General features: G+C 39.2%; 1 protein-coding gene across 1 annotated transcript in view; it reads right to left on the reverse strand.

Annotated features, from left to right (window-relative positions):
• Positions 1-24,127, reverse strand: part of LOC127354070 (protein phosphatase 1 regulatory subunit 29-like) — a 221,934-nt gene that overhangs the window by 51,048 nt on the left and 146,759 nt on the right. The window contains exon 4 of the mRNA XM_051383686.1: positions 12,188-12,236. The gene's annotated coding sequence lies outside the window, so the exon portion shown is untranslated. The remainder of the gene's footprint in view (positions 1-12,187; positions 12,237-24,127) is intronic.

The following is a 24,127-nucleotide window of genomic DNA, read 5'->3' on the forward strand; positions in this document are numbered from 1 at the left end:
TTGAACAAGAAACCTACAGAAAACTTTTGATTCATAAAAGCTTTATATTGCAAATATCAAAAATAAAAACCAAACTGAACAAAACTTCAATGAACTACACATATCGAGTTACAACTTTAAAAATGAGTACGGCAAAACTGAAAGACCAGAGGCATATTTATACAGTAAACTGTCCCAAATCCTCCCAGCAGGACTGATGACACAGAAAAGATCTTCTGCCTGACTCCTTGTCTAAACACAGCGCTGTAAGGCAACAGCCAAGCGGTGCCTTGTTTCCTCTGCCCTGTGGCACTCACACAGGCTGTTTCTAGAGCAGGGATGCGACTTGAACCAAAGTAGGGCAGTGTGTGTCTGCAGGCAGTGCTTGGAAGAAGCAATGATGGCAAGCAGAGGGCATAGGGGAGGACTGAAGCAAATATGGATGTTGTGCAGTTGCATTTGTGGTTCTGTGTCTTCTTTTAATCTGATCCCACCTCAGTGGTTTCTTTCTACCTTTTTGTCCTTTTAAGAAGATGAAGACGAAGAAGAAGTTTTACTTTTACCACAAACTGGTCAAAGCTCAATCCTTGTTGCTCAAACATGTTGTGTTTACTGACATATTTTGACATCAGTAAGCAGTGGAAAATTCACAGTGAGTGTGCGGCTTAAATATTGATTCCTTGGCTGGGATTTTGTGTTCTTTCCTTGTGGTCATGATGATGCTGGAGTTCAGAAATTAATTTTAGAAAGCCAAACATCTTCCCAGTATGCACTAGCTTTTGACAGCATAGATTATTTTACATTTTACAATGTCCTGAAGGAATACAACAAACTGAGGCTGAAGATCCGGCTGCCACTGATACCACCCAGCTATCCCTTGGCTGTCTCTCTTGGCACACACAACAAAAAGAGAGAGTAAGCAGTGGAAGCCCAACAGAGAGAGCTGACTGTCAGTGCTCTACCAGTTCCAGTGCAGAATGTAGACGTGTGTGACAACGGGTCTTGAAAATTTGGTGAATTTGACCAAAAAGGAAAGAAAAGAAATGACCAATCCAAAATTGCAGGACAGGAGGAGCCTACTGCATATGTATGTGCTTGTATTATTGCTTTTTTTTTTTTTGTTACAGCAGTACATGCAGTGTCTATACTGTGTTTACAGTTTAACAGAAAACAGAAGCACAACAACAACAAGCAAGCTAGGCAAGTTCATCTGCAAAAAAAAAAAATAGGGATTTGGATATGGGAAGCTGTGGCTCAGGTGGAGGAGTGGGTTGTTTAGTAATCGGAGGGTTGCTGAATTTAGATACTGATCCCCAAATTGTGCTGGAAGTGCTGTATCACTCCTGATGAGCAGGCTGGTATCTTGCCTGGCAGCCTCTGCCATCAGTTTATGAATGTGGCAAGTGTTTTGAGTGGTCAGTTATACCAGAAAATCGCTGTAAAAGTCTATTTGCCATATATTAAAAAAAAAAGTTTAATTGGGAATTGATTGGGAACATAATTCAAACAGTTTAAAGAGTAGTATAAACTAAGAACGACCAACATACGTTGACCTATCTTTAAAGCTGCTATAATCGATATTTTATCATTTAAATGTGTCACTAACAATATGAAAACAATGTGCCCTCTCACCGCTCTCGTAGCTGTTTTCAGGTTTCAATGAACCCACTGTTCACTAACTGCTTAGCACCAAACTGACAACAACTAGCTGGTGAACATAGTGGAGCATCTGCAAACGGATATGATATAAATGCGGTATTAGTCCATATTATTCCATATTTTTACAGTCATCAAGTACAGAAGATCACCAGACATCATTGTCTTTAAATGAATTCTTGAAATTGCATCTCACAGCCATCTCTTCCTTAAAACACAGGAATGTGGCAACTGAAAGGCATAAAAAAATATCAAATGTGGTTTGAATCTATAAAAGCTAGCATGTGGAAGTTAAGTTAATATATATATTTTCAACCTTTTTGTGATTCTAATTAATTTAGTATAAAAGCAGAAAGAATAAGACAACTGTGACATTGCAGATGAGGTGGAAATATTAAAATAATGCTACATCTTAAAATTACTTTAGCCTGAATAATTAGTTACAGACTAATTAAGGAATAGACTGGATTCTTAGAAAATAATGTATTTCTTTCAACCTGACCTTGACTCTTTCCTTCCTCACTTCTTCACTACAAGGATTCACTGAAAACTATCTAACCTTTCACTTGTTCTATATGTAGTGAGCGATTGCAGTGCAAAGGTGTAGTGTATAGCCTTATCCTCTCTTATCCTCTCTCCTATCCCATTTCTTATCAGCCCTGGAGGAAGAGCAGGGATTAACAAGTCCTGGAGAGGAGAGGGTAAGTGCAGTAGAGAGGAGTTGGGGGGGGTTTAATACCTTGTAAATTCCACATCTTATCTGGTTTCTAGCTTTGTATCAGATATAGAGTTTGCACACTGTGGATGATTTATGCTGATACCAACTAGGTCAAGAGGGAAAATGGTGACAGAGGAGGAGACCTACCTCAGTAAAGGATAAAAAGATGACTTGGTGGATGGAGAATGAGGGGCGTGGGTTAAAAAGGTGTCCTGAGGTGAAGGTGAAGATCTAGATGTTGAAAGGGAAGCACAAAGGAGAAGAGTGGTAGGGCCATAGAGAGAAACGAATCAAACTAAGAATTATAAAAACAGAAAATTGTGGGATCATGGTGATTAAGGCGTCAATATTCCTCGGCCGAGCTCCCACTCATGCTGACGTCAAGGTACCCCCGGCTTCAAACGGCGGAGGTGAGACAAAAGCTTTCTCTTTTTCACTTTCCGGCCTTTAGCCAGACTAACAATGTTTTAATAAAACCGCACTGAGCATACAATAGGTCCTCACCCATAAAGGACCGACCTTATGATGGGTCCAAAAATAAGAGCACGTCAGTGCAAATGCTCAGTGCAAGTGAGTCATAAAAGTAAGACATTGTTGTTACTGGTTTACACCTGTGACTCTAAACTGTGACAATAAACTAATGATGGTGATGAACATGGTAAACATTATACCTGCTAATAAGCCTGCTAGCATTGTCATAGTGAGCAGATTAGCTGTCATTAGAATTTAGCTCAAAGCACCACTGTCCCGAAGTACAGCCCTGAAGAGCTGCTCATGTAGCTGTAGACTAGCATGCTCCTCTCTCGTGCTGCACATTTTTTCTAGCAGTTTTTGCACATGTTAAAATTTTCAGCACAATGCGCGTAGTTGAACCACTCGTCAAAGTCACCCTTGGCCCTGGCAGCCCAAAAAAAATCAAACAAGAGGCGGAAGAGTTGGAAGTTTACTGCTTTACTACTTCATCACTTCCTTCCTGTTTTGTTGTCGGTAGATGTAAGAAGAACGGAGTATGTGAGAGGGAAAGGGGGAATTCATAGCTCATATCTTGATAGTTGCATGTCTTGTCTTTGAAAGAGAGAGAGAGCAACAATGAGCTCAACTTTGTAGCATGTAGGTGATCCCTGGGTGCACTGGAGAGCAATTTATATTTTTAATGATTTATAACCAAATTGTGGTGCTTCTTAAAAGATGAAGTGTAACATGTTTCAAAAATCTACAAACTGACCCGTATCATCTTTTATGTATCCGGGGATGGTTGACAGAGTTGGCAGATGCTCACTACACCCACTGCCTTTACTGTTGGACACTAAACAGCATGAGTGCTAGGAACTTAAGAAGCTGTCCTGGGTTACTAAAGGTCAAATAAAAAAATAAAACCTAATGCAGCATTTGCTCATACCACACACATATTCTCAGTCTGTGGACAGCAGTCATAGTCACAAGGCCACTTTTCAAACTTTAGACTACCATACTTTAGATTACTTCATACTATTTAGAAATTGTATGATTGAATGAACAAAATATTGTATACAATGGACAGTCTGTACAGATGTAGGTATTCAAGTGTTGAATTGAATTCTACAAATCAACTTGGAGAATAAAAAGTTTGTTCCTGTCAAAACAAACTAATTAGCACCAGAACAGAACAGCCATCAGCTTGTGAATGTTGCAACTTGAGCAAGTAAATGGAGGCTTTCACACAGACAGTACATGGTGTAACTAAAGTTATCCAGCCATAGTGCCAATTCTTTTAGAGGCAGCTGTGTGATAAAGATAATAAAAAAGGGAGGTTGGAATGAATAAATGTTGGCTTTGTAATTGTTTCAATAAGAATTAAAGGGTACATTCAGGCAAAAGATGGCAGGTGACAGTGAAGTTTGAATAGAAGAGACAACAATTTGTACATTGCAAATGATTTCTTGACACATCAGGAAATTCACTGTTAATAATGTAAATAATGTTCTTGAATGTCTTCCCAGCATGTTTTTCATTGTGTTTGAATATTTGATGAACATATTAGTCTTTTCTTAATTTTGGTAGAGCACCTATCTGCATTTGGTGCCCTTTCAACATACTTTTCTTTATGTGTCAGTTGAACAAACAATAACCTTTTCCATTCTTTATGGTCTGATTAACAACTTTGAACTGAAAAACTCTGTCCGTGGCTGGTGCAGTTGATTCCTGTCAACAAGTTATACTATGGAGGCCTGTCACCTCTGGGTGTCAAAACTGGCTGCAATGTGAAGGGCCAAACCCTAAGAGTGTGAAAAGAGCAGACTTGGTATACTCTGGGCCACAGTTTGATTACCATCTCCTGACCAGTAAGCCTTAAGCCATATTTACACTGTTGTTGAGTGTTGTGTTGAGATTATGCATCTAGACACAGCGTCAAGATTTTATACTACATTCATGCATGCATTTACAAGCAGGATTATTAACATGGGTATAGTTGCTCTTAAAGGCCAAAACACATCATAGCACATGCCAGCAACAGCATCACATACATTCATACATTATATTCTGATATGTTCACTTCCCTTTTATGGTGTTTCCTGCATTCTTCCGCTGCTGCAATGATTTCCCAACATTTCACCTTGAGTCAGCAGCACAGAGTTTTAATAGTCCCACCGTCACCCCTCTCAGTTAGATGTTCAAGCTCCTGTCCCAACACTTCTAACTTGTCACTCATCTTGAGGAGCTGACTACCTTTTAAAGTAGCATCTAGCCAGAGGCTGAGGTGACTGGCAGGATATTATTCATAGAGTGGTTTTGTTACTATTTTCCTCCTGAAGCTCCACTTTCTCTTTATGCCTAATGCTCACCATGTTTAAAAATGGGTCTTTGGGTTTGCTTTCTGTTCCGAGTTCAGGTTTTGAGTCTTGTTTGTCTGTTTGTTAGCAGGACTTCAAAAACATTTGAACAGAATTAAAGGTCCAGTGTGTAACATTTACGAGGCTTTTTTTTGGGGGCAGAAATGGAATATAATATTCATTGTTTTTTTCATTAGTTTAAAATCACCTTAATATAGGAATTGTTATGTGTTTGTTACCTTAGAATGAGCTGTTTATATCTACAGACACCATGGGTCACCTTCTATGGAGGCCGCCATGTTGAACCTCCATGTTTCTACAGTAACCCAGAATGGACAAACCACACACTGGCTCTAGATAGGGGCATCTGCACTTTTAGCGGGTTTTGTGGCAACTGTAGTTTCTCCTTCATGCTTTGAAGGGACGGGTAAAGCGACTAAGTTGGGATCTGCAACTACACTGCTAGATGCCACGAAACCCTATGCACTGGACATTTTAAAATACATCTAAAAAAAAGTTAGGGATTGGGGTTTTGCTATTACTGTAAAAAAAATATTCTGTAAAGATCGCTGTCCAGAGGGCTGATACTGGTGCTGACCTTGGTAACTGTGCCAAAAGTGTTTTATCTCTACCCTAAATGAAAGTGGATAGATGGTCGTTCTTATTTTGTATTTTTACTTCGGCTGAGCCATATGAAATTTTAAAGACTTCAGGTAGAATTATGGAATTAAAAGCATATGCTTATACACTTATCTTCACTTAAACATGAAGTTCTGTTTGATAAACGATATGCTGGAAGGGTAACAGATTACAGCAAAAGCCTGCATCATGGGGTGGAGAAACATAAAAAATTGAGATGCTTCCATACAGAGTCAATGAATGTGTTTAAGTATGAATGTGATGTGAATTATATACCATGGCCTTTGCAGTCACCAAATCTTAACGCAAATGAGACAATGTGATAAGCAAGCCCCATGGCCTATCAAAAGCCAACTGACAAGCACAAAACAAAAAGCAAAAAGCTTCCCCAGGGGGTCACAGAAGAGTTGAAGGTGAGGTAACTGCATGATTTGAATTTTAGTAAAAAAAAAACAGTCCAATCTTAACACACATATAATTCAGTGTGAGTTACACTTCACAAGGGTATGATTGTCTCTGATGCCATTGCAAGTAAACATCCATAAATCTGCTTAGAAATCCCCCTAAAAAATCATCACTAGTGCTGCCAAACGATTAAAATATTTAATCGCAATTAATCGCATTAATGTCATAGTTAACTAGCAATCAATTGCAATTAATCGCACATTTTTATCTATTCTAAATGTCCCTTGATTTCTTTTTGTCCCATTATTTTTTTCTCATTTTAATGCTCTTATCAACATGGAAAAGTGGATCGGCTTGCTTTGTGCAAATGTTGTTTTTATTGAAAACAACATTGGCATTTACTGTAGTGCTCAATTTCACACTAACATTCTCACTTGGAGCAAATAATCTCTCACACAATGTAACACTGTCCATCAATAAAAGGGTAAAAAAAATACTTTGTCACACAAACAGCCCCTTCAACAGCCCTTTCTAAGGAATCAAAACAGGGAGATATAAAATAAAATTACAAAGTGCACATGTAAGATAAACTAGGACTCAAGTTTGCTTTGAACATAGCAGTCAGGCTACTGCTCTTTATTCACCAGAGGCTCAACCCAGCCTCTTATTTCAGAAAGAATGAACAGTAAGGGTTACCGATAAAAGGTAAGCCTACTACTTCTTTGCTTTGAGCCAGTTACTCAAACAGACAAGCCTGTTGACATTTTCAGACAACAAGGAATCCATCCATTTCGGCGTATCAAAGCGTATCAAATCAAATGTAGGCTAAAAACAAGTCTCAAAAAAGAATACCTATAGCTGACATTATTTTTGGGAGTTTTGAGATCATATTTTATTATTTAATTTTTTCATCTCTCATCATATTGGTTCCCAAATAGACCTATATGTTGATGTTAGTGTCGATCTATCAGCAAAAAATATATAGAATAACAACAAATATTTTCACACAAAAGTCAAATTTCACACTGAACTGATAAGAAAAGTAGAATAGCAAGCAGGAAAAGGATTCAGTTTAAGTACGTAGCTCCAGATAGGATTTAAATTACAGGACGAACAAGTAATTGTGGCTGTGATTATTACTTTGGTAGGGGATGAAAAATGATCCACATATGCGCTCCAGACAGGAATAAAATCACTGACCAGCACAGGCAATGTTAAAATTACCCCTCTTCCCTTAGGGAAATAACTTCAGTTAGAATGGAGCTTTAGACAGTGCTCTCCTGCACCATCATCAAAACACCAAGTTAGAAGATATTTTTTTGGTAGAATAATACTATCTCTCCAGTGGAGTGTCGAAGTTGTTCTGGTGGCTCATGGTTGCCAAGACACTTTATGTAGATTTGTCCTTCAATCACCCAATCTATATTTATACAAGACAACTATCTATGACATTATTTGTGTAATTGTAGAGAAAAATATCCAACTCCAAAGGACAACCATTGTCTTAAAAAGCAGGAATAAAGCCAGCAACAACTGTTCAAATGTTTGTGAGTAAAAGATGGAAACGCTTCTGTCTCATAGCAACAGAACATACTGAAATACTTGTGCCAGTACATTGATAACATATGGCATCATATATATCACCATAAACAGTTTGTCCCTCCCCATATCATACAATCTAACTCATGTCAATCAAGTCTACTATAAATAACTGCCCTGAATCATACTAACCCACACACCATGGTAACTATCAGAGTTGATCTCCTGCAGCTCGGAGAGCGATCGGCTCCGGATGCATCTCGTTAGCACGGCCCACCGGAGGCCTGTGCTACTTCAAACACCTCCATGCTGCTGCAGCTACTGCTGAGCCCGCTGCCTGCTGCTGGCTATAAATAGAAACCAATCTGAAACCCCACCTAATGAGCACAATCCACTTCAGACCTAACTGTCAACAACCAGCCACTGTGTGTGTGTGTGTGTAAAGATCTAGCTGACCATGCTGTTTTGATCATGGGTCCGCTGCAAATCACTGCTCTGCCAAGGAGTGTGTGTGTTTGTGTTTGTGTGTGTGTGTGTGTGTGTGTGTGTTAGAGAGTGTTTGTGAGAGTGTAAATGTGGTTCTGTACGTGTGTGTGCATTAGGGTTCTTGCTATCTTTTGTTGCTAAATATAGACGAAGCAAATTTCCGAGTTGCCTTGGCAGGATGAAGGCAGCACGATAAGCAAATTGTCCTCTCCCTCTCTTTCTCGCCATATTTGCTCTCCCTTATTTCTTCTCTTTCCTCGATTTCTCCGTCTTCATCTCTCTTCTCCTTAACTTGCTCAAATCTTGCTGACACGTCTTACCTCCAAAGGAGTGTGTGCGTAACTGTGGCAGTGTAGTGCGTAGCCTATTTCTGTATCTTTCCGCACATCTGTTTGCATGAATATATAAATATATTGTGCTCTAGAATTTAAAGAAAGTTAAATGGTGGATGAAGGTTTGTATTGTAAGTTCCCTACCTATCCCTATGATCTTTATTTTAAAGCACAAGCCTTGGATATTCTGTGCATGTCTTCATACTTATAGTAATACAACAATAGCTATAATTTAACAGCTAAAACTGTAATGGTTATGTAACACATGTCAATAGGACTTAATAGCTGCTGCTTGAACTTAATGCCCCTCATGACATGATGGCAAACTGGTGCAATTTGCCAAAAACACTGCAGTGATGCCACTGATTTCTCGTTTCCAGTGCTGATCCAGTTTATTCAGTACTTTTTATTTCCCAAATAGCATGCTGCCTATCTAACACACATACTGAGCCAGGCAGGTTGCCATATGTTTGTGTTGTGTTGTGTTACTCCTTAATTTTGTTTTTGAACAAAAAAAAACTCTTTATTACATCCGAAATGGATAATGTCATCCAAACAAAGGTGGCTATTAAGGCAACTGGTTACCAAATATTGGATTTTCCATGCAGTCTGTGACACAAAATATGTAGTATTATATATTACAAATTTAACATTAAGTACATTTTTTGTATGCACAAGATCTAAAATAAAGTTATATATCACTGTAATTATAACGTTAGCTGTGGCTGGTACACAAACAATCAGGGTCTTCACTTTTAATAAGCCCCACCCTTTCATTATGGTAACACTGACCATAACATTGACCATCTCAAGTCTATGAAAATCAATGACAACACTGTGGAAATTCAGGCAGGCTTATGTCTGAAGTGTACTGATCTCAAGTAAAAAAAAAAAAAAATTCCAAACTAGGTCAGTCTACTCACTATTTTAAGGTAGCAGCATAACTTATGCTTTAGGTTAAAATAGCTTGAGAGAAGAAATGACCCGTGGTGGGTCTTTCTTGTCTGCTTGATAAAACCGTGTTCTGGTTGCAACCCTCTAACAGAGCGCAGGATCTTTTCATCATTACTTGTCCTACGGTGGATTTTTTGGTGCACCTTCCCATTGCAGAGGGACATCTTTTATGAGTTGAAATAGCTTAAAATGTTGTATAGTGTACTGAGGTCTGTATTTGCTTCAGTCGTCTTTCTTACACCCTCAGTTTAGAGTAACTTATTGTCGTCTCTTCTCATTTGGTGACATTTGATCAACCATGGCTGGCTGATGGTTGAAAGCCCTATTTCCCTCTGTCTGTCTCTCTCTCTATCCCTTTCACTGTGGATGGTGTTTCAAACGTACACTAATTAGTGCAATTGTGGCTCAATAGCTGCAGATCAATGGTGCTCAGCCGCCTACTGGGAGTGACACACTGGGGGACAATCCACACATCTGTCGCACCAGGGAATATGACACAACAGAAGGCCTGTCAGCACAGGTGACAAGTGCTGTCAACGCTTCAAGGGGACAGAAAATTATAGAGATCAATGTATAAAGAGAGTCATTCCAAAATGCTACATATCTATTATTGGCAGGGCAGGGGGTCATTATGCCTCATTTGCGTTTCTGCTTTTGACATTTAAAGTGGTAATCTCTCACTACTTTCATTTTGGCAACATTGTACTTAACTCCCCAAAGATCACTTGTCAATCAAATACTGAGGCCAAGATGGCCTTTGTCCTTTTATTTATTTATTTATTTTCTTTCCTGGGTTTGTCTGCATTTTTCTATTGAGCTTTGGTGCTGACAAGCAACATGGTAAACATTATACCTGCTAAGCATCATGTTAGCATTTCCATTGTGACCACGTTAGTATTTAGCTCAATGCTGTGCACAAATACAGCCTCAACGAGGCTTTAGTCTGGTTCTTGATTAACACGTTAATTGCTTCAGAATGGATTTAAGAAATGTCTTAATATAAATGACTTGCAAAATATTACTCAAACTTATGTAGTTTTGCAGTTAGGGTGCAACAGTTGAAATATACAGTATGTTTACTAGTACATTCATACAATGTCACTATATAATATCAGTGTGCTAAAATCCTGTCCTCATCTGTGGCTGTAATCCAGGAACAATTCCCAGAAAATGTAGCAGTAGATTTGTTTAAGTCAATAGGCATTGCCAAGATACTTTGATAAATATGCTGTAGTGTTTGAAAATCTTATATTAGTGTATCCTCTAGGTTTAACTAACTCTTTTCTGTTATTTTCCTCTGATGATTTTGTCAGCCTGACAAAGATTACCCATTATTTGGTTCATGCTCTTGAGAACTTAATTCTTTGTGCATGTGCTTTGTAAACTCATTTTAAGAAACATATTCAAATCACTCAGTCTCCTCAAATGTGTCTTTAAAACATACATACACAGACACATTAAGGTCTAAAGGAGATCCTGCAATTGGAATTATTGCCTAACATTTCATTCATTTTGTCACTAATTGCAACATGCATATACCAGACAGAAATACTGTCTGCTTTCCAGTAAACTCAAAGGACTTCTAATTTTGCGCACACAACCACCTGCAAGTTACAAAAGAGCAGATCTGAGCTCTTTGATAGCTTTAAGTAAGATGTAGGATCAGTGAACCGTGCATATTCTGTGACATTTCCAGCACACAGTCATTTATTTAGGGATTGGTTCAGAGGGGATTCTTATCCAACTAAAAATTACACTTCCATATTTCCAACATTAATTGTAATAATAATAGCATAACATATGCTGCCAGTTGACATTAACATCACAATTTGACTTTTAAACTTATAACGCCATTGAGAGTAAATTAGATGACCAGCTGGCCACACACAAAATAAATGCCTGCTTCCCGGTGCCATAGACAAAGCTATGGCAAAGCAAACAGCATTTTAGAAGAGAGGTGAATATACAATGTTTTCATGAAGATGTATTTCAGATTTTTTTTTGGTAATTATTGAGTTTTAATTACTTTGAGTTGTATTTGAGTTGTTTTAAAAAAGAAAATATCCCTTTTCTCAAGAAGCACCTACATATTTAAAGCATTAGCATATTTCTTTTAAATTCAGAGTTATTGTTATTTTGTGATAATTCCATGAGATGAAAAAGGCTGACCTTTGACATTCATGTAAATTTTAATGAGGTCATCTGGCATGCAACCCAAAAAACTGAACACAAAGCCTGTTAAATGCGCAAGTGGTAATGAATTTTGCCATTTTAAAATTGTTTTCATGCAAAAAAGGCTGCATGTTATGGCCTTAAGTAACAACTCTCATAAGCACATTATTAATGTCGCCAACAAAAACTGCAGGATCAGCAGTCTCACAGCAGCAAGGCCCCCATGTGTTTTGGTCAAGGACACACTGACAAAGACGGACACTGTGGCTACTGTTGGAGCTGACCAGATGATCTCCAAGTGTGCCGGTCACTTTAACTGCCAGAATGAACTGTAGTGTGCATCATGGAAACATAATGCCACTCTGAATACAAACTGATGTTACAATATGGACATATTATGGTGGGCAAACTGGAGTCCTGAAGTGTGCCTCTGTGTAATGCAGGTGTGTGTGTCGTCTTCATGCCTATACAGAGCACAAGACAATGGGAATAATTACCTCAAATTTGATGTCCTCAGATCGTCTGCCAGTCGTCAGCGATGAAAGCCTGCAATAAACAGAAAACAAAAAAAGAACAAGTTGAATCAACCATCAGTGTCATCCACGGAAAAAGGGGGCAGGTCCCTGCCTGACACAGAACGGTGAGTGGAGGATAATTAGAAGAGAGTGCCCCTGATTGGTGCATTTGTCTACATCAAAGGGAGCTAAGTTGGAAACTAAGCAGCTGGGCAGGCTTTACATGGAGGAACAAAGCAGCAAGACACAATTAGAGAAATCACATGAAAATATAACTCCGTAGCAACGAGCAAATAGATTTTATCATAAGAGATTCTGCTCATGTGTGAACAGGCAGCTTAAAGGTACCCTGTGACATTTAGCAAAACCGCTTGATGTTGTTCATTACCAGGAACATGTCAGTTCAAGCTGAAAAATGTTGAGGGGGTGGCAGTAGCCGAGTGGTTAGAGAAATAGGCCTGTGACGCAAAGACCATTGGTTAGACTCCGAGGCATGCTGGGAAGCTCTGGAAAAGGAGAGTAAATGTGTAATTCTGAGTGTTACTTTCCTAAACAAGCACGATCAGACTGCTCAGTGTGAGACTGCAGCAGCAATGAGCTGCTCCCCAGTATGAATCAATGTAATGGTATCAGTATGACACAGAGCATGAGGCCAAGAAAGACTGAAAACACTTTCGCATCTTCCTGACCTGTACTGGAAAAAGATGATGGGGCTAAAATGTTTATTTAAAGTATAAGATTGATCTTGGGGTGGATTTGGCTGTCAGAAATGTTAGTTGTTGTCAAAGTGTCACGGCCGCTGTCCAGGGTGCTGATTCTAAAGCTGTTCTGGCACCGGTGAACTGGAAACCCACTGGTGGGGGATGGATGTCTTTGGTCTGTTTCAGATATTTTTGTCCTTTCAGACCATAGCCTGTCTTGTTTATTTGTTCTTGTCATGTTTGCTTTTTTTCTGAAATATGGTCCTATACAGAAACATTACAGAAATTAAACATCAAAGCATCAACTCAGTGAGCAAGCTAATTCTTAGCCCTAACTCTAAAATAAACATATCTAGAAGAATTATTTCTATTTCTTTTTACTGTACTTGTGTGAGGATTAAAGATCCACTGTGTAAGATTTAGTGAGATCTCACAGTGTAGTTGCACATCACAACTCTGTCGCTTCACCCTCCCCTTCCAAGCATGAAGGACAAACTACGGTTGCTGAGAAACCCACTGAAAATGTGAATGCCCCTATTAAGGGCCAGTGTTTGGTTTGTCCCTACTGGCTACTGTAGAAACATGACTGTTTAACTTGGACTTCATGGAAGGCGACCTGCAGTGTCTGTAGATGTAAATATATCATTCTACAGTAACAAAAACATAACAATTGCTGTATTCAGCTGATTATACACTACTGAAAACATACCTATGAATATTATATTCCATTTCTGCCAATAGAAAAGAAGTTGAGGTGTCAGTTGAAATGTGTTATCACTGAAAGCAGATAAACTCACTGTTACGGATTGAAAATTAAAATGAAAGCTGTGAAACTGTCAAGCACTGAAAGCTGTTTAGTTATTTGAAGAGTGTTACCAAATGAAATGTCAGTTAAAAAATAAAAATGTGTTACAATGACAAGTAACGGGGGAACCCTGGTAGAGGGGGCACTACCTTACCACCCTAACAGCAACAACAACTCTAACAATGATGTGACGGGTGAAGGCAGTTGAAGTGTCAGTCAAAGTGTAAACACTGAAAGCACTTGAAATACCATTTAGAGTTAATGAGACAGCTGAAGCATGGAGTAAGTGTGATGTCACCCACTCTGAATTTGAATATTCATTCGTGCAAACACAAAAATTACAAAATTGTCCACTGACCACAAACTGCACTTTGAATGTAAGCAAAAATTAGCAGCTTGCTGCAGCTCTATTTTACTCATCTTAAAAACATTATAACATATTTTTAAAAAGTTCTTGTTTGTTTGTTGATCCCACCAAACACTGGTGGTAGTCTATATGTTGTTACAACCCATTCATCTCAATTCATTGTTCCAAAAGCCTCCCCAGACTTCCAGACTTCCAAAATAGGTTTAAATATCTGTGTTTAGTTAGACATAACAGAAAGGAAAAGGTGAGTCACTTATGGATAATCACCTGGTTTCTGTACACAGTAATGAACAATACTGTGTAATCACCATAAGGTTGAGATTTACGTTCAAAGCTGGGGATTTAGTCGCTCAATTCATCGTCCTGAAGGTTAGCCTTGGAACAGAACACCTTATCAGAGAGTGGTGTTGGGAATGGATGAGCCTATATTGGAATCACTGATCAGCCATCAGTCAAAAACAATCTGTCAGCTCATCCATCAGGTAGACTGAGTGGAAGTAAACTCTGAGTTCATTTGTCTTCACTGGACTTAGATGTGAGTTGGACATGCAGGCGACTTGAGAAATCGAAAGATGAATGTAGAGGAACCGCACAGATAGACAGACACTGACACACACACACACACACAAACACCAGACCTTTAAACTTATCTACCTGCCGAACTAGTGCTCACATTGACAGGTGATCTGTTACAATTACTGCCACTATATTTTGACCTTGATAAAGCTTGATAAAGTAAGAGTCCTAATCAAGACTTTGAAGATTTAGTGTGGAGTTTTGTGTGTGTGTGTGTGTGTGTGTGTGTGTGTGTGTGTGTGTGTGTGTGTGTGAGTGTGTGTGTTCTTTTACCTCTACAGTATATTTTTGAGGTCCAACTTTATACCTTAAAAGAGAAGAGATTTTTGGGAAGTGAGGATGTTTTGAGGACATCTTTAAAATGCTTTTAAGGCGATAAAGACTTTTTGAGTAAAGGGCAGAATTAGGCTCAATTAAAGCATTTGCACACCCTCTCTGTGAATAATACACAGAAAGACTAACCAGCAGCCATAAATCAAATTGAAAACAAAATGTTTACATATTATGGTTACATATATGTTATTTTAACACCATGATCTTTTTTCATTTTAAGTAATCAGCATAACATGATACCAGGTGATGCTAACCACCAAGTGGTACACATAGCAGCATTTAGGAATTGAAAGTGAAAAAGCAAGGCTCTCATAATGCTAACCTTAAAGGGCACTTTATCAGGGTTATCTCAGGCTTCATACTAAAAGTCCAGTATTCACACTGATTTTAGCTCTAGTTTGGTCTCCACCAACTCTTGTGAAACCCCCCACCCCCGCCTCTTTAGCTGTTACATGTTCCACCTTCTTTACCAGCTGGTAGCTAACTTTGTCTGTCTGCCATTGGGTTCTGGACAGGTAGCATACCGTAACTTTATCATAGCTTGTTTGCTGAAAATAGCAGTCAATGTGTTGTAAGAGTTGAAAAAAATCAAAATGTTGAGAACTGCCCGAAAAGTCAAGTTCTATCAAGTTTGTATGGTAGAAAGGAAAAACAATGGAGTAAACTTGTTTCACAGTGTCTCAAACCAAACAACCAGCAACCATTTCATACAGGAACAGATTAAAAACACCACACACCATTGCCACATTCACTCACTTGACTCTTGTTGCCTTTTGTATCTAACCTCTGTGCAACAAAATACACAACAAAAGCACAACACAAAACACTGTACTGCTATTCTGAAGGATCCTGCAGCTAAAAGAAGAAACAAAGCAGGAGGGGAAACAACTGAGGCAGTCAGACTGTGGCTGAGGTGTGGAGTAGCTCATACCAGTAAGGTGACGCTATAGCTCATAGCCTGTTATCCACAGTCCAATGGACACCCTACTGGTCCTTCACACTCCACCATTTTAAATGGTGCCTGAGAAGTCCCATCATCTATGACTAGACAACAGGAAAAAATAAATGATACCCCAAAACTGGGTTTACAAGAGTTAGCTGACTTGCTGTTGTTGTTGTTGTTGTTGTTGTGTCTTTGGGAAGGGCAATTCAGGCAGCTCTGCTGAGTTTAGTGTTTATTTATATGCCCACATAAAGGTGATTTTAAAAAAAGAAAAATGATAAGAATAAGTGATGAGACAGAGAAAATAAAAATAAAGAGAAGATAAAATGATGTCATTTCACTAACAACAAACTAAAAAGTTGTCAAGATGACAAACAAACACTGCTGAAGTAGATAAAAATGACATCTGTGCAACAGGAGGCATCCATTAATAAATACTTTAGTCAATCATAAGGAGATAACCAAAAACATTTTGAGCTTAACAAAGATCAAACGTATTGCAGGGTTGCTGCTTTAGATAGCATTTTGTTGTACTGGCGTATATTTTCCTGTTCATTCCTTTAAACTGCATTTACGGAGTTAAGTAACCTTTTCAAAAATGGTGTACTTGTTTCCACTCTCTCTAAGGCTATTGAGTCTCTGTATGTCCTTTGATGTGGACAGAGCTTCAATAAATCTTTATGCATGAAACAGTCTCTTTATTGATGCTCTCATAGACTGTAATTATGTAAATTGCTGACCTGTTTTCAAACAAGGATCAGCTTTAAGCTAATTTGACAGGCACACTTTTTCCCATTATGTATCTCCAGCACAGTGTGAAATGTGAAAATGAAATGCGCTGTTAAGGTTGTTTTGATAGGTACGATTGACTTAAGGCCATAATTGAATCATTAAACGTGAACTTTAACTGTTTTGTGTCATGAACTTAAATGACAGCCATTTATGTTGTCGGATTTGTGCTTACAAATTTGGGGTCTTGTCACACAATTATGATGATAAACAAGTTAGTTAGTTAACTTAAACTGAATGAACTGGATAACAGTGCATGTCTGGAATAATAGGCAACACAATGCCTTCACAATGTAACCTTCCCATTATTTATGCACATAAACAACAAATGTTGTGGATCTGTGTTGTGGTGAATGGATTTCCTTTGTCAGTTTCTTTTATTCATTTCAAAAGTATCCTTCAGAGTTTGTTGAGATGGACTAAACCCTGTGACTTAACTGTAAACAAGTGAAACAAGTTTTGAGTCAGCTATAGAATACCTCCCACAGAGCCAAACATCACATGGACACCAGCAGATGACTCCTACTGTGTCAAACTCATAAACTGCTGAACCCCCACAGAGCGATGGGTTTGTTTCATCCTTCACTGAGCCATCAACACACACGCGCACACACACACACACACACACACACACACACACACACACACACACACACACACACACACACACACATATAATTTGTATTACTTTACTTCAGAACCTTTCTCTGACATTCATCTTTTAACCTTAATCCTTTAGCGTCAAACAGGAGCCTCATTTCTAACAAAAACTTTGACTTTAAGATTCGAAGACTGGCCAAAACCTCCTCTTCGATGAATATTTGGCTCTATAATTGATGTGAGGCTCATCGAGAAGGCCCAGACCTGGCAACAGATGGAGCTGCTGGGGGTTAAAAGCAGGCATTTCCTTGCTTTTGAGCAAAGAGCAAATCAAATTAGATACTTTAAAAGGACATTAAGATTTAGCTTATGCTTTTTAAAGATTTTCATTAAAAACACCTGGGTCTGTTAAAAGGAGCAGGTCGGTTCGAGCTGATTTCTCCACCTATTTTCTCCAATGCAATTAAACATTTTTCAGTTTCCAGTTTCACTACAGCTCAGCAGGATTATGGAAAACAATCACATAGCAACAGCTATAACCACAAACAACACTTCAGTAGTGTTTCCTGCTGCTGCCTTAAGAAAAGACACAGCTTTTACCTGATCTACGACTGGGAGATAACATTTTATGAAAACACTGGGGGGAAAAAAGAAAATTAAAGCATTAATGCAGCCAAGACACATTTGAAGACACATTTAATCACATCAACAATAAACTGTAAGTACACAACATCTCCACTTCAGATATAATAGCCACGCAGAAGGAGATAAACATTTGTCCACATTAATGTTATTTGCACTCTGGGATCTTCACTTCAGTCCATTAAAGGAGAGAGTGTCAAAATGAGAAGATTGGAAAATCAAGTTTATGGAGATTTTAGTCGCATAGCAACAGCAGCTCACAAACAACTTGTCCTCAAAGCATTTGTGTAGCACCCCTAGCTAAAAACAGATTCACCCTGTGGATACAGAGGATGAGACATGCTCGCTGATGACTTGGCTGCATGGGGTGGCGGTAATGACAACAAGCAGCTCAGACCTCACAATCCCTCCACCACCTCCCAATGTGCACAAAAAATAGACTTGAACTTGCACATTTTGGTGTCCTGGACTGCCTAAAGAACATGCAGACAGAAGAAAAGCTGAGACAGGTACAGAGTGAGTGAGTGTGTAGAGAACAGTAATGACTGTAATTCAACTTCACCTCCTGGGTAAGTGAGTGAGAGTGAAAGTTTAAAGCTTGAATCAATGAAAGCAGGCGAGAGGGGAGACCACAAGAGAGTGGGGAGACTGACACAATTCCTGGATCAATGAATATAAGAAATAGAGGAAGGAGAGTGAGAAAGGAGTGGGGTAGAAAGAGAGAGATGACAAGATTAACAGGTATGTTTTGAAGCTGCAAATTTGATGCCGCTATGAGGCAGAATGATGGATGGAGGTGAAAAAACAAACTCCTTTTTTTTCCCACAAAAACCCGCTGTTTTAGCTGTCTGGTTCCTTATGAAACTCAAGATCACGTTAGTCACCACCCGCCACGTCCCCCTACAATACACACCCACATGTATGTCACTGTCCACTGTGATGATCGCAGTCACACACAGCAGCTCAACACACACAAACATTAATCACTGCTGCAGTCTAGAAGGGAAGCCAGCGGAGTATTTCCCTCAGGGCAGCAGTTCGTCTACTGTTTCAGCTCAGCACCCTCACTGAGTAAATGTAGCTTCTCACCCAGGGACACAAAAGTCGACTGTCTGAGTGTGTGTTTGAAGGGCTGTGTATCTTTGTGTGACATGTTGTGTGAATGAATTGTGTATTGGCTGTGTTCCCACAACAGTAAGCAGTAATACGCGAGTCCTGATATACTAAAACAACATATGAGAGGAAAAAGCAACACCGCTTTTCCTTCTGCTGAGTCCATTATTGCTTTTACCATCGGCACTTACTCCAGAAAAAAAAGTAGGTTGTGTTTAATTTTTAAAGTTTGTTGGGCGGTAGACTAGTTGATCTATCAGCCAGAAACAAGTTTATTTTGTGGGCATAGATGTGTGCAATTATTCTGGAGGATGGAGAGTTGCATGTCTGATCAAGCCCCCTTTGTTAACCCCCTGCATATTTTAGCTACATTGACATGAGTTTAACAAAAGCTTGACAGCAGAGCAGCTGCCATTTTGGAAGCCATTTTGGCATGAGAAGTAGTTGGAAAAACCTGCAGCTCACTAAAAAGTTCAGCCAATTTAATTACTGTAATAACTGTACATGATGGTCATATTTCAGTATTTACAGCATTTGCAGTAATGGTTTGTAAGGCAACTTACTGTGCATGCTGTATCTCTCAGCATACCCAAACACACAATAAAAAGGCAGGGTTCCTGCAACTACATTGCCACAATTTTAAATAAAATCTGCTGCTTTTCCCAGAAGTAATTTGCATGTGTGTTTGTGCCGCTGTGTGTCTCTGTATCATTGCGTAAATGTAGAAATATTGCCCTTAAGAATGCCCATAAGTCACATTTACTTACAAAAATAACAAGCTAAGATTTTGCAAAACAGGGCTGCATCACAAAATTTGCAGTTTGCAACATGAAATCATTCCCTCTCACGTTAATTTCAACACATCTCACTAATCAAAACAAACACTGTGGTTAAGACCCATTCATGAGTATGCCTGGGACTATGTATGAGTCTTATTTGCAGATGTATCTTCAAGTTGCGAGCACAAGCCATCATTTGTATTCTCTGGTAAGGGTTAGTGCAAACTACAAGAATTTTGCCACAATTTGTCCGTCCAAGGCAAAATACTTTGATCTGAGACAGACTAGCTCATGCCAGTCACAACAGGGAGGGTCCTCTACTTCAGGGATTTCAGAGACATGGCATGTAGTCATGAGCTACAACAGGTTTCAAACATGTTGATGTTGCCAAAAACAAGATGAGCTTGTAGTTGAAGTTTGACTACGTATATATCTGAGATGGAAGAAAAGCAAATGCGAGTACAACAAAGCAGGAAAGGAGGGAGGACACACACACATAAAGCCATTCATTATAATAGTAGAGACCAGTATGTAATACTATATTAGTCTCCACTTGCCCATGCACCTTTCACAAATTATTTTGTGAAACAAGCCCTAGTTTCCTCATTTTCTTTTGTGAAAGTGGGGTTACATTCTTTTTACTCTTGAACTGGATCAATAGTTTGATTATTGGTAATTACTGGTATAGGTCATGAGTGTTTTTTCAGTGGTAAAATGTGCAAACACATCCATTTAATGATGCTTTACTTCTAGGGTGGATGGTATAAGTTTCTGTCTGATTCTGTGAACCTCAGTGTTTGCAAGTACCCACACTTGGGAGAATAAATGTGTATATGTGTGTGCATGTGTGTTGTTTGACAGGTAAATGGAGCCCTCTCACTCCGTCTCAGCAACAAATAGCCCATATAGTCTGTGCCTCTCGCCTCTTCTCTGACAAGAGTCTCCTCTCAGCGCTAATAGTCTATCAAAGTCCTCAGCCTCTTCTGTCCTTTTGTCACTGCTCTGCTTTTCTCCACACCTTTCTTTTGACCTTTCTCTGCTCCTGTCTTCTTGTACCAGTCAGTGTCTCTCTTTTGCAGTTACAGAGTACATTAAACTCCACAGCCTCTGGCTTTTTCTTCTTTTTTGTTTTTCACCTCATTTACCATCCTTCCTCTTCTTTTCCTCATTTCTTCCCTCCTCTCCTTCCCCATTAAATTGTTGCTGCACTGCAACATGCAGGAACGGGTGTAATGTCAACCCATTCAAAAACACACCCTGTCCATTAATTTTACTTCCACTTCCCTCTCTTTCTCTCCTTTTGTAAGTTAACTCTCTCCTCACGTCACCCTGTGATTTAGATCCACATTGTCCTCCTATTCTGTCTCCTCCACGCCTACTCACTCCTCTTCATTTTTATGAGAACTCTTGTTGGAATTGTATCTGTTTGATTTTATGTATAAAATAGATAAATTATGAAAATGTGTTGAAATGAAGCAGTAAATAAATATGCAAACAAAATGTGTAATTGTTATTTTTTCTTTTTTTGAGCTGTCATATTTCCAATCTCTCTTTCTCTCATTCCCTTTCACGAAGAAAAACATTCCACAATATTGCACCTTCTTATCAGCTTTCACTCCTCATCGCACCGTGTTCCCCATCACACAAAACTGGTGTTTGGGTGCTGGGCTAACGCATTGCTTTCAGTGAAATTTGCTACATATTTTACAGCCGTCAGCCCCAGGCCATAAATCATCTTCTGGCAGTCTAGATGTATGAGTGTACTCACACACTATGATGCTGCTCGTGTGTATTTGTTGTTGCTCACAACCACCAATCCAAAGGTCAGGCCTATCAAAAGCTGTGTGCTCTTAGCCGCGCCGTCAACACACATTTGGAGTATTTCCAGTCACCACATTCAAGAAAGGCTCAAAAAGAGTGTCACTCATTAAGTTTGGAATAGTGACTGTATTCATATTAGAAAAATTAGTTGACACTTTCAATTACAGCCAGTGCATTTCATAATTACAGCCACTGCATTTCATAATTACAGCCTAATTAGAGAGTGAGAGGATAGAGTCTGCAGCAGCATTTGCATGTTAGACATTTAACTGACACTGAGAAACAGCAGGGATCTATAGGGACTGGCTCTCTACTGCCCGTTCAGCACATTTGGCTGACAGTTTTTAGATGATTCCAAATGGTTTATTTTGCCATGGCTCATCAGTAATGACAAGTCTGGGTCAGATTCTAACAAAGTCTCTGGTTTGAACCCATCACTGGAAAAAGATATGCTCAAAGTAAACTGAGTAACAATTATTTTGAGCAAGGCACTGGACCATCGGTTGAAGACTAAATTTCGGTTGTGATGTTGTGTATCTAGAGGGGAAAATCCATCAATCCATTTCCCTGCATGGGATATAAAATTCCTCCTATGCATCCTGGTTCTGCCCCGAGTTCTCCTTCAGGATAGACTTGCTGGCAATACCTCCACATGGAGGTATAGGAATCAAACTACCTGAACTGACTCCTTTTATTGTGAACAAGTAGCAGTTCAATGCATCCCTCTGAATGTCTGAGCTTCTTAGTCCAGGCACCCTGTAAAGGAAACTAACTTTGTCCACTCATATTAATGATCTCATTCTTTTGGTCATTACCGAAAGCTCATGGCCATAGGTCAGGGTTGGGTAGATTGACCAGGATTGACCAGTATCCTTCTTCACCATGGCAGCTCTGTTCACCACCCACATTAAACGTGATGCAGCAAAAATTTTACCATTGATGTCATGCACAATCTTACTCTCACTCGTGGAGAAGACGCCAATATACTTCAGTGGTGTTCTTTTGGGTATGTTTGAGTTTTCTGCTCAGCCATCTTACCAAGAAACATAATTTCTTATTTTATCAGCTGTTTAAACAGGCTTTGTGCAGAAAATTGTTGCGCAGTTTGGTCTATCTAGCATTCATCTATTTCATGCTGAGGCTTCCCATATCTCCGAAATCATAATATCTTAAGTTGATAACCTCCCGGGATTTTCATCTGCCCTTGGTGTTCTTTTGGGTATTAGATGGTAAATCCAATGTATCAAGGAACATCAGGGGCGTAGTGGGGGGTAAACTCCATATATCCACCTCTTTGAAATGAGGTTGAGCGTTTACTCATCTATTTTCAAATCAGTCAAAGGGGTGATGTATGTACTGTATGAAGAAAATGAGCTGTGATGTACAGCAGAAGGCGTGGACTAATCAGGCACAACTGGGATAAAAAATTATTATTCAAGTGCTATTAACTACCTGACTGGAAATTAAACGAACACTCAAGGTCTTGGGGACCAACGCTATATTAATACTAGAATGATAATAATGATATAAGATTTAAGATCAAACTTGGTGAAAGTGTGTGGCATGGGCCACGGAAGAACCCATTAAATTTTGAAGTGGATCTTAATCATGGTGCGGATATACAAGTTATTTTTCACTTTCCTATGGAAAAACTAATGCATTTGTCGCACGTGCACGGACCCATAATAATTAAAGAGAAAGGTGTGCCATGACTAAACATATGAGCGCCCTCAAACATCACTTTAGAAACAAATGTAGCAGGTACTGTATGCAAAAAAAAAAAAAAGCAATCAGGGACCTGTGTGAACTTAAAGTGAATGGGGTTCAGATTTGCATATCATAGAAGACTGGACTACTGGCCTTGGTGGAGTGCCTTTCTAGTTACTGTATGTGAAATAGTGATTATGTGATTAACCTTGTCATCTGTCTTCTGCTAATGTTTAGCAGAAGAATTATCTCTTAACATTTTCAAGCAGACCTTTCTATCCCTGATCTTTTCACTATGTGACACATTTATCATAACAAGATGCATTTTAGCATATTGCAGCAAATTTCACCATCCATCTCTCACCACAATCTGACAGCTGACTTCTTTGGGGAGGACCCTGGAGAGGTCATTACGACGACGGTTGTCCACTTCCAGAGTAGCTTCTCTCTGTCTCGGTATCTTTAACATTCATCGGGCATAACTGATGAAGTTTGGAGCACCAGCCTCCTTAACCCTGTGAATAATGAACTGACAAAAACTGTTTGTTTTGGTTTTGTGCTGCCTTGTTAAATCACACTCTGTTCAGTCTCATTTGTGTCTGTTCACCCACACATTACCATCAACCAACAGCCATCTTGACATCAGGTCGACCACTACTGGCCTGCTAATAGCTCTCCATATTTATGATTTATGTCGGCACCAATGTCAGAGCGCATTAAATCCTGATCAGTGTGTGCATGTGTGT

The sequence above is a fragment of the Dicentrarchus labrax genome, unplaced genomic scaffold (genome assembly GCF_905237075.1).
Source record: "Dicentrarchus labrax unplaced genomic scaffold, dlabrax2021, whole genome shotgun sequence".
Classification (NCBI taxonomy): Eukaryota; Metazoa; Chordata; class Actinopteri; family Moronidae; genus Dicentrarchus; species Dicentrarchus labrax.